A 10,714-nucleotide genomic window follows, 5' to 3' on the forward strand; every position below is an offset into this window, starting at 1 on the left:
TGTATAAACTTTAGCCCATTTCAAAGTGATGTTTTTGAATGTAAATTGTATGCCAATTTGTTCTGTAAACTTGTATTTTTGTTATACTTAAATAAAATGTAAAAATTAATTATAAATAAATAAATAAATAAAAATAAAAAAAAATACTCGGCAGCGCAATTTAAGCGTGCCGTTCATGCTGGATTGTCGCCAGATGATCTCTCGTCACTACGTTGCGGTCTGTGAGTCATTCCTTCTGTCTTCCAGTCTGAGTATTGGCTGTTGCCTTGCTGCTGTTTATGTCCTAGTGGATTTTGCCGGTCTGGATTACTTACTTGCCGGTCTGGATTACTTAAGACCAACACCTGTCAACGTTTTGTCTTCTCTGCTACAGTTTTCTGTATGAGGTTTCAGTCTAGACTTTGCCCTGTTATGTCCTCTATATATACTGTATATATTTACTCATTTAAGATCTTTTATTTTGTACATTGGCCTGTGCTTGGGTTCTCCTCCATAGCACCTCCCTCTGTTTGCTTTTAGTATCATCTGATAGTATCATCTGACCAACAATGAACCCAAGCAGGATCTCAGGAGTTGCAGTCACAGCTCAACTCCCTGTCCAAATCCTCCGCTGCGCACGTGCGCCAACTCAAGGAGATAGCCTAATCCACAAATGAACTCATTCGACGCATGAGCATGCTCACCACGGCACAGGCCTCCTCGCCATTTCCGATGCCACCTGCCCAGCCCCCCTAGCCATGGTTGAGCATAACCAAAACCCCATTCGAGAACCACATCTGCCCCACCCTGAGCATTTCTCTGGAGAGGCAGGGCATTGCTGTGCATTTCTGATGCAGTGCTCGGTGATCTTCGAGCTCCAACCCTGCTCCTTCCCTTCGGATTGGTCTGAGGTAGCATACGTTATCTCTGCTATCTGGTAAGGCCAAGATCTGGGCTACTGCAGAGTGGGAACGTCAGTCATTCATCTGTGCTTTGTTTGAACCCCAGGGCCCTCTACGATGCGTTCTACCACGGCCTAGCCCCCCAGGTGAAGGATGAACTTGTGGCCCTAGAACTTCCAGACGAGCTTGACAACCTGGTTTGTCTGGCAACCAGGATCGATCGCTGAATCCAGGAACAAAGAGAGGAGGGACACCCAACCCGTTCCTGGCCTCCCAGAACCTCGTATGCCAAGTCTCATTCAGAACCTGGCAGATCATACTTGCCTCCCAGAGACCCGTATGTCAAGCCCCATGCTGATCCTAGCAAATTATACTCGCCGCCACCTCCCCAGCCCATGGAGATAGGATGGCATCTCCTATCCTCAGCAGAGAAGGAGCGGCGCCAGGCCTCTGTCTTTATTGTGGTAAGGCAGGACATTTTGCCTTCATGTGTCCAAAAAAAGACAGGGCTCCCCGTTGAAGGAGGAGCCTGCAGCGAGCCTCTGGTGCTTAGCCTCCCCCAAGCCAATTCTAAAAGCACGATTTCAGATCAAGAGCCAAGAACACGATCTAGCAGTTTTCGTTGACTCTGGAGCTGACGTGGAGTTCCTCGATGAGGAGTTTGTGCATCAACTGGAGACTGAGACTGAACTGCTACCCACCAGTCTCCAGGTACAGGCCCTGGATGGCCATATCCTCCATCGATCTCGCTACCATACCAAGCCCCTGCTGGTGTCCATAGCCAATGAACACACAGAGTGGATCTCCTTCCTTGTTATTCCCTCACCCCATGCCCCCGTCATGTTTGGATTGCCTTGGCTGCAGAATCTGGATTGGACCAGCGTCCGGGTCCTTAGTTGGGGGATCTACTGCCAGGCTCACTGCCTGACCACCTTGACACCCTGCCCATCATTAGTCAAGGAGGACCATCAACCTCTCTCTGGTACCTGCTGAATACCATGATCTGGGCCAAGTGTTCAGTAGAGCTCATGCCACTTCCCTGCCACCTCATAGACCTTATAACTGTGCTATCGACCTCCTGCCAGGCATCCCCCCCCCCCGGGGATCCCCACGGGTCCTCCTATTGCAGTTTTTGGCCAGCTCACTGGAGGTGATGCTTGACAGAATTTGGGCTTCAGATGGAATATGGCACCCACATATTTTTAAAAGCTCTGCCTTCTTTGCCTCTTTAAGCTGATGGATGTCATCCTTGTCTAAAGACCTAAAGTGAAACGCCTCATGAAGTGAAAAATATCAAGTCTTACTTTGAATTTCCATGGTCGAAACCAGATGAGAACTGGGGTTATGCCTGTACCAATGAGAAACAATGAGTGAATTTATGAAACTAAGCAATTAATTTATCACAATTTTCAAAAAGATTGTCTCACACCTGTTTCATTGCAACAATAACATAACATAAACATAACTAAACAATAACAACATAAATCACTTCTGGCTCTGGCTCCCCAGCATCCATGTAGCACTTGACTATACCTTGACACAGTTCATCTAGGCCAGCTCCCTCACCAGTGGTCAGGACAAAATTCAAGACTTGGCCAAACTTGTTTCCAGTATTGGTCATCCATGTAGTTGTGTCGCAATGCCACCAGCACGTTTTCTGCAATCTATATGACCACAAATAACACAAACAAACATCAGGTATATATGTATGTATGTATGTATATGTATCTGTGTGTTTGTGTATGTGTATTTCCCAGAGGTGGGAGTAAGTCACACATGTGCAACTCACAAGTAAGTCTCAAGTCTTTACCTTCAAGTCTCAAGCAGGTCCAAGTCAATTTTTGAGAGTCAAGTCAAGTCACTGCTTTATGTCAAGCAATTCAAGTCAAGTCGTAGCTTGAGTCAAGCAAGTCACTGGTGAGTCATACAGATGTTTGATGATTTAACTAAATGTATATATTAAACAAAGTTAAATCTACAGTATTTATGGACTATGATAGTTTTATTTGCAACAAAAAAAAAATATTATATCCATTTATTTTTAAAAGGTGGCCACATACAGGTGAGTTATAAATACAATAAAAATCTAAAAATGAATAAAAATCAAAACTACAAAGCCTAAGATGTAAATGTAACTGAAGTAAGGCAACATAAAAGCATGAAAAGTTTCAATATGCCTCAAACATGGCAGAAGACCATGGAAAAGTATATATGAAAAAAGTACAATGGTTTCTATGCAACCAAATGGCATTTTTTGAACAGGCATTTTAATGGGACATGAACACATCCTTAAATTAGATCCTTCCTTTTTAACAACAGAATAACAACAATCATCACGTCAATCAAAAAACTTAAATTATTGAATCACACAAACCTTGAAGTGAATTAACTATTGGAGAGAGAGAGAGAGAGAGAGAGAGAGAGAGAGAGAGAGAGAGAGAGAGAGAGAGATGATTGGAGTGAGTGTGATTTATTAATATGGATCGTTTATGGGGATGCACATATATAAAGAACCTAAATATAAAAATAAAAACCTGAGTTGCAAGCACAGCCATATTCTTGTTGCATGCACACGCACACACATTCAATTTAAAGGGATAGCTCACCTAAAAATGAAAATTCTTTCAATTTTCTCACCCTCACGATGTTACAAACCTGTATAAATTTCTTTGTTTTGATGAACACACACGTAGATATTTTAGGGAATGTTTGTAACCAAACCCTTCATGAGCCCCATTCACTTCCGTAGTGGGAAAAAAGAATACTATTGTCACGATGTGACACGGTGAAACGAAAGGCAAGAGAGGATCCAATTGCAGATAGAACTTTACTGGACAAAAACAAGAAACAAACAGATAGGCAGGCAAAACAGTTCAGGACACTGAACAGGAACAGAGAACAACATGAACCAAACACCAACAACAACCAACACCAGGGAAGTGAACAGACAGAGTAAATGTAGTAGACAGGAGCCAATCACAAAGCAGAGACAATCAGAGACAAAGACATGACACCTGGGGAAGAGATGGAATGTAATTAGTGTCCATGGTGAGCAATGAGTGGGCGGAGCAAACAATTAACATCAGGGAGAACCGGCAGACCGAAACAAGGGGAAAACACAGACAGACACGTTACAACTATAGAAGTGAAATGTGTGTGTGTGTGTGCGTGTGTGTGCATGCGAGACAAGAATATGGCTGTGTTTGCAACTCTGAGATCTTTGATTTTTATATTTAGGTTTATGTTTATATATATATATATACTGTATGTGCATCCCCATAAACAATCCATACGCTTTTCACTCAAAGCCTAACACTGAAGACCAATTATAAGTGCTGTTGCAAAAAATCTGACATTTCCACATAAACAGTGACCAACCATTTACACTACATTGCACTTGCTAAAAATTTAATTTGATAGAACTTTGCCACTCAATTGTGAGAGATGTGGTCACTTTATCACCCCACCATGGCTGAATACATGTTTAACAGGTGCACTTGATGCAGGGATGGCCATAACTCTTACGGCTACCTTGAACAAAGAGGGGAGGGTGTGCCTGTTCACAGCCCAAAACTGCAGGGAGTCTTGTCCATTACAAATGTCCAAATAGTGCTGTTTGCGGTTAGCTGTGAACAGTCCAGTCTGATGTTTGGCACTGTTATTGGATCCTCCTGTTCATGGCTGTGGGAAGAGACTGTAGTAGCTATGCATGCTTCCTTGATGATCAAGTCTGAATAAGCAAAAGCAAGAATATGAATCACAAAATGTACATGTGTTGAGTACTGAGAACAAATAGTGCCAACAGGTTATGACTAATTTAAAATAAGCACCTATGTACAGTAATTAAAATATACAATATTCTATTTTTTTTATTTTACAGTCTAGTTCTGACAAGTTGATGTAAAATTGTATAACATACCTTTAATCATGACAAACACAACCTCCTTGGTATTTTCAGGGTCATGGTTTATCCACATTGAGGCAAAGCACTTAAATTATCCAGGATCCAGCAGAGCAGATTTTAGGTATAGAGGGTCAGAGAATGGCAATAATGGCCCATCACTCTCTCCATCTGCCAGCTTCACATGAACAAACATCCCTCTGAATCTTCTTTTGAGAGATGTTTGGAGGCTACAGATCAAACTGCCCTAGTAGCACACACTCTCCTTTTGATTTTCCAGGTGGTGATTAAGAGAAAGGACACAGGGAACCACAGCACTTATGGTCACATGTTTTTCACCTTGTGTAAGATCTGTGGCTTCTGCAAAGGGTTGAAGAACTTGTACAAGTTCCTGCATCTGATTCCACTCTCTAGCTGTGAATATTGTCTCTTTGTGTCCTTCATTTTCAAGAAATATACATAGTCTTAGGTGTTCACAGCTGAGCACTGCTTTCAGCTGCCTCAGTGTGGAATTCCAGCATGTGACAACAGAGGCAGGGATTCCATGATGTCCAAACTTCTTCTCAAAGTTATCCTTGAAAGAGGTACTTGTGTGGAGTAAGGAACTCATCCTGGAGGTTTTGGCAAGGGATGCATTGATTAATTTTGTCTCTTTAAGGCCATCTCCTATGACCAACTGAAGAGTGTGTGCAAAATACTGGAGCCGTGTCTGGGATTTGGTGCTAAAAGATTTTTCAACCATCTCTTGGTCTTCAACTGTGAGGTCATTCCAAATGTCAGAATCTTCAAGGTCGTCTTCTATATCTCCCTGTGCTGGGAAACACGTGCTGAATGCCTTTTACAAGTTTGAAGCGTTATCACAGATTATGTGTTCAACCTTTCTCCTGATCTGGTACTCTTCACATATTTGCTGAAATTCTTCACAAATCCTCTCTCCAGTATGAGAACCTTTGAAGAGGTTACATACAAGCAACTGTGATTTTAACTGCAGACTGTTATCTTCTGTACTGAGCCAGTGTGTTGTGTTGTTGAAGCCTTTCATCCTACGATCTGACCATATATCTGCTGTCACTGATACATTATCTGCCTTTGCGAGATCATTTTCACTCTCTTTCTTCCACTAGATCATCTAGCTCTAGTAATAGTTCTTCGACTAACAGGGGAGTATTTGTTGTCCATTACTAATAAAAAGTGAAGAAAACTTTCATGCTCACTGATGGATAAAGGCATGTTGCAGTTTATAATTAGGTCTGACAGTATTGAGTTTGTAATGGCTCTCTGCTGGGGATGGTTGCTGCTGTAATATCCTGTGGTATCCTTGATTCAATGAATTGGGAAATTGGACGGTGATCTGGGTCAAATGGTGTGGAGGTATCATTCATATCTAAACAGAAGGAAGAGTAACAAACATGACTTAGGCATATTTAATTTATTCATTACATAGTTTATCATTACATTAAAAGCTGTAATTTGAATTAACACATTGTGTTCATTTAACTGGTATACAAGGTGAATCAGTTGGCTTGCTGTAGAGAATGTAACATGTTTGTTTAGTGTAGCCTGTGACATGTTTGAAAGGGGGCAGGCTGAGTGTGCTTACTTTAAAGACATTAAAGTGTAATGCTATTAACTCTTTCCCCACCAGTATTTTTTCAAAAAGTTAGAGATCGGAAAAGTATTAGAGATCAGATTCTTTTGTAAGAGATCCAATTCAGAATATAGATTGACGTAAAAGATGCAATGTCAAAAGTGAGGCAGAGTGGGCGTGTAATATAGATAGTCCAAAATGTCTGCTGGTTGACACATTTCTACTGGTTTATCATACCTACCGGAAGCCTTACCTACCATACTTTTTTTCTCAATAACATTTAAGTGCCTTGGATTATTATTATTTTTATCAACTTCTAATATGGCAAAGACGTTAGCTGAAAACAATGGGACAAACTTTGTTTCTTACAGTTTTTTGTGGGATTTGTAGTGTCGTATGAAATTCGACGTGGTGCTGGTTGTATCGGATATCTTCGTCTTGCAGGCCTTGAATACTGCTGTTCTTCTCTTCTCATCTTGCACAAAATCCCGGTACCCGAACGTAATTATTTTTGGTGTCATGCCTTCCATGTTTCCATCACGACTGTTAAGGTTTATTAGTTCTCCCTCTGCTTGCCTGCTGCATCTCGTGGTTAGATTACGCTCTTGCGTGCATTTAAAAACAGATTTATTTTTAAAAAAAAAAAGTTATTTCAAGTCATTAAACTCAAGTGCGAGTCAAGTCTCAAGTCATGAATGTTAAGTCAAAGTCAAGTCGAGTCTTTTTTTAATATTTGTCAATTAAGTCTCAAGTCTCAAATTTGCGACTTAAGTCTGACTCGAGTCAAGTCATATGACTCGAGTCCCCCATCTCTGGTATTTACCTTCTTTGTTGAATCAAGCTTCAGGATTCTATCATATGTAAAGGTCATGACCGTTCAGCTCATCCAGATGACCAAGGATCTCATTCACATGACCGGTTTCAAACCACTGTGCCAGGGGTAGGGGAGTAAAAGGTTGTGGCCGCTGATAAACTGCTTCAGACTGGATAAGGGCACATCACTTTTTGTAAAGTTCACAGTCTGACAGGTATTCTACAGTTCACCTTGCCCACTCCTCACTGTGAATTTCTTGTAGGTACTGCTGCAAGTAACTTGAGCTGCTTCCGGCAGACCTTGACTTCAACAAAGTCACACACTTCCCATCAAGGGCAAGCTGAGTGGTGAGGACAGCCGGGAATTTGTTTCTTTGGGAAGTTTGGGAATTAGTTGTTTAAGCATACTCCAAGGGCAAATGGGAATCCTACACTTATTACAGCGAGGGTAGTCTGCTCCAATGAGATAATACCTGGAGTCAATATCAATGACTTCCCTCACTTTTGTGTAAATTTCAGAATGGTGCATTTTCATATTGCACTCATTACATTTTAGAGGGATGCCCCACATCCGCATTGGTGCCCACAGAAATATTTGCTGTCTGAAATAGCTACCTGGATCAGGAGGTGAAGTTGTAGGCTTGCAAGATCTTGGTAGATAAAAACCAATTCTGTGAAAATTGATGCTTTAGCTATCCTGTGCTGTCATAAAAACACTGTGCTTCTGATCTGCTGGTTTAATAACTCTACAGAATTGCTTGGGGAGAAAACTCACCCAATTCACTTCTGGAGGCTTCAAGTTGATGTCTGTTGTGGATGATATGTGGGGAGCACTTTGTAAAGTTTCTTTTTGCTCTTGGGTGAAACTGGACATTTGAATGCCGGCAGCAACCGATGTATGTTCTTGAGCAGCTACAGGATGATTTTCAAATGACTCTAAGTGTGAAGCTGTAGGTGGCACCACAGTTGCCCTGCCTTGTTCTGCAACAGTGGTGAAAAGGTGGTCATTTTCAATGTGTTGAATCATTCCAACTGCACCCCTGACTTTTATGTCACACTGGTCACAACTCTCTTCGGTATGGTAGTCTAAGAGATGGCCAGAGAAATGCTCCGCCTCAATACTTTTGCTGCACAAAGCACAACTGACTGTAATATGTGCACTTGCCTGAGTGTTGGTTTGAGATGCTGGCTGAGCTGTTCTGCTGGTTTGAGATGCTGGGCAAGCTGTTGTGCTGGTATGAGGGGCTGATGCTGGGCGAGCTGTTGTGCTGGTATGAGGGGCTGACCGAGCTGTTGTGCTGGTATGAGATGCTGGGCGAGCTGTTGTGCTGGTATGAGATGCTGGGCGAGCTGTTGTGCGGGTATGAGATGCTGGGAGAGCTGATGTGCTGGTATGAGGGGCTGATGCTGGGCGAGCTGTTGTGCTGGTATGAGGGGCTGACCGAGCTGTTGTGCTGGTATGAGATGCTGGGCGAGCTGTTGTGCTGGTATGAGATGCTGGGCGAGCTGTTGTGCGGGTATGAGATGCTGGGAGAGCTGATGTGCTGGTTTAAGGGGCTGTTTGATTTGGCTGACTCCCGGTCTGCTCTGCTGAATGGAAAAAATTGTTAATGTTTTCCATGGATTGCAGTGAATTTTCAAGCAAAACAATTTATTTTCAATTGATAATATATGTAATGTTTATTTTGATACAAAGTTTAAAATATTGGAAGAAATATAATAATATTCATAATGCCAATGGCCACCAGCACAGGTAAAATAATCATGTTTATCATTACCTACCTTGTGGTAATCGCATTTGTAAATTATACTTTTCCCAAAGATGTTGTGACTTGTTGTCTTGTTGTGTAATGGACAGTTACTGATATAATGCAACACATGCTTCCACTTCTTCACCCCTGGCTTCTTGCCTGTTGTGAAGTGGTACTTCCCTTGGGCATACTTGCACATGATGTCATGCCAATAAGCATCTGGTTTACCAGTCTTAGTCATGTCTGCAAATATCAAGCAACAGGATACTTTTCAGACAAATTGGGCTCTTTTTGTTTGTTTAGGTTGGCACCCTAGCTAGATAGAATAAAAGATGAATGCCCCCAACACGACAAATGAACAAAGTAAGTCTAAGGACAAGAAAAAACGTACAAAAGAAAAAACTTACATAAACATAGTCAATTATGTGTTATTTCATTATTATAACACATAAACAGTCTGTAATGAGTCTGTCTGCTGTCTTGCCCTGCTGTTGATTGTTTGCTCCACCCACTTGTTTGTTACCATGGACACTAATTGTACTCAATCTTTCCCTCAGGTGTGTTGTCTTAGTCTCTCATTGTCTCTGCTTTGTGATTGGTTCCTGTCTATATATATACACTGTTTGTTCACTTCCCTGTCGCGAGTCATTGTATGCGTCTCTGTTTCCTGTCAGCCCGGTGTTCTGCCTAGTCTTGCCTACCCATCTGTGTTCCTGTGTCTTGTTTTGTTTATTATGTTTAACTGCAATTGGATCCTCACTCGTCTTTGCCTCACTATGACACAGTCACACACATGTACTTAGTAGGACAGATACAGTAGTGTAATGCTTTTTTCCAGTTACAGAGTGTTCCCCACATTTTTGCGTTCATCAGGGGAAAAAAGGCGCAAAATAACAGCAAAGACTTCACACTGTATATTATTTATTATTGATATAATCAATATATCATATAAAAAATTTGTGCATAAGTTAAACCAGTAAATCATGCACAGTGAAAGCATTGCAGACATATTTATATAAATGGTTGTCACGACCAAAACAGCTTACATATCTAATATAAATGTGAGTATTAAAGAACTGTCAACAAAAGTTAGCCAAATCAATGACCGAACTCACCTGCACGTTGCCAAAAGGTTAAAAACTTGACTCTTGACTTGAAAAAGGAGGGTTAATACTTCGGAATTGTTCAGAATTATGCTAATTCCGCTCCACTGCTTCTCTCTTTCTTCCCAACCTGAGGCATCCCGGAAGTGTACCAGCTCCGATTGTCTTCCGTGTCAAGAAGTTTTTGGATCTCCACTAAGAAGAGGCCAACCATGTGAGGATCCCAAGACATCTAGAGATGTTCCAGATGCAGATAGACTCTGCTTCATGAAGCATTTATGACATACTAAAAAGAGATGTGAACTCCATGTGGTCTTTGAGGACAACAATGTCCTCATCAATACACAATTGTCAGACTGTTTATTTATAATCACACCCTCCAGTGTCGCCAATATGAGGATGAGGTTCCCCTTTGAGTCTGGTTCCTCTCAAGGTTTCTTCCTTTACCATCTAAGGGAGGTTTTCCTCCCCACAGTCACCACAGTCACCTCAGACTTGCTCATTTGGGATAAATACAAACACATTTAAATATATCTAATATTAATCTTGAATTTTTGTGTTCTATTAATCTTTACATTATTCTTTATTTTAACATTTTGTTTTATGTTTATGTTCTGTAAAGCTGCTTTAAGACAACGTCAATTGTTAAAAGCGCAATACAAATAAATTTGAATTGA

General features: G+C 41.4%; 1 long non-coding RNA gene across 1 annotated transcript; it reads right to left on the bottom strand.

Moving 5' to 3' along the window:
* Positions 1-220: 220 nt before the first annotated feature.
* LOC125145166 lies at positions 221-3,772 on the bottom strand. The gene is made up of 3 exons (XR_007143498.1): positions 3,537-3,772; positions 2,415-2,545; positions 221-2,229 (listed from the first exon to the last, which is right to left on the bottom strand). It is a non-coding gene; the product is annotated as an uncharacterized LOC125145166 (long non-coding RNA).
* Positions 3,773-10,714: the final 6,942 nt, after the last annotated feature.

This window comes from Tachysurus fulvidraco, chromosome 7 (assembly GCF_022655615.1).
Source record: "Tachysurus fulvidraco isolate hzauxx_2018 chromosome 7, HZAU_PFXX_2.0, whole genome shotgun sequence".
Classification (NCBI taxonomy): domain Eukaryota; kingdom Metazoa; phylum Chordata; class Actinopteri; order Siluriformes; family Bagridae; genus Tachysurus; species Tachysurus fulvidraco.